The sequence below is a fragment of the Mus pahari genome, chromosome 16, assembly GCF_900095145.1.
Source record: "Mus pahari chromosome 16, PAHARI_EIJ_v1.1, whole genome shotgun sequence".
Classification (NCBI taxonomy): Eukaryota; Metazoa; Chordata; class Mammalia; order Rodentia; family Muridae; genus Mus; species Mus pahari.
Genome location: NC_034605.1, coordinates 65,855,056 through 65,856,129, shown reverse-complemented (window position 1 = coordinate 65,856,129; position 1,074 = coordinate 65,855,056). Strand labels below are relative to the sequence as shown.

General features: G+C 39.9%; 1 non-coding gene across 1 annotated transcript; it reads right to left on the bottom strand.

Moving 5' to 3' along the window:
* Window positions 1-731: 731 nt before the first annotated feature.
* On the bottom strand, window positions 732-863 carry LOC115065663. Its single transcript, XR_003845431.1, has one exon. It is a non-coding gene; the product is annotated as a small nucleolar RNA SNORA71 (small nucleolar RNA).
* Window positions 864-1,074: the final 211 nt, after the last annotated feature.

The following is a 1,074-nucleotide window of genomic DNA, read 5'->3' as shown; positions in this document are numbered from 1 at the left end:
CTAGATAGGTTACCTGTCTTTATAATTCAGGCCCAATATCCCCACCAATTTTAAAATGCCATTTGCTACTCTTGGCTGTTCACATGTAACAACCATGTACTTGCTGATGGGCTCTGCAGGAAAAGCAACTATTCATTAGCCTGAGGATGGTCCTTTCTCTAGACCAAGCTTAAGGCAGAGGACAAGAATCCTCATTAACCACAGAAATCTGACTTTATTACAGTGCTTCATCTTAGTCCTGTGGCAAGTCACAGGGGCTTAAAATAATGTTCATTTTGACAAAACAGAAACTTATTTTTCTTTCTTGTTTAGCCAAAGCACGTAGCTTGTGTGATTACTGGCATCTAGGTACTGAAAAAAGTTAGAAGGTTGAGCTTTCCTTCCTCCCCTGTAGGAAGGGTTTTCTTTCTTTCTTTCTTTCTTTTGCTTTCTTTCTTTCTTTCTTTCTTTCTTTCTTTCTTTCTTTCTTTCTTTCTTTCTTTCTTTCTTTCTTTCTCTCTCTCTCTCTCTCTCTTTCNTTCTTTCTTTCTTTCTTTCTTTCTTTCTTTCTTTCTTTCTTTCTTTCTCTCTCTCTCTCTCTCTCTTTCTCTCTCTCTCTCTCCCTCCCTCCCTCCCTCTCTCTCTCTCTCTCTCTCTTTCTCTTTCTTTCTTTCTTTCTTTCTTTCTTTCTTTCTTTCTTTCTTTCTTTCTTTCTTTCTTTCTTTCTTTCTTTCTTTCTGAGAAGGAAGATTTATTTGAAAGCACCAGGGTTTGGCAAGGACAAGTGTGGATTCTCCTAACACGGGGAAAGGCTTTCGGCATCCTTTCCCTGCAGTATCAATGACCAGGGCACCGGCAGCCTACAATCACTTTTGAATACAGGGGCAGGAAGGGTTTTCTAAACTTCTCCTAAAATAGGTCCTATGACCGTCTTTTGAGGAGAGTCACGGTGCTTCACCTATGGTTGGCTTTCATTGGACAGCTAACTTACAGAGTAGGACTGGCCAGACTCCCAACACCCAGACACACAAAGAGTTGTCTGGCTCCAGGTAGCTTTTTTGCATATATATATATATAGTTACTTTTACTCTAAAA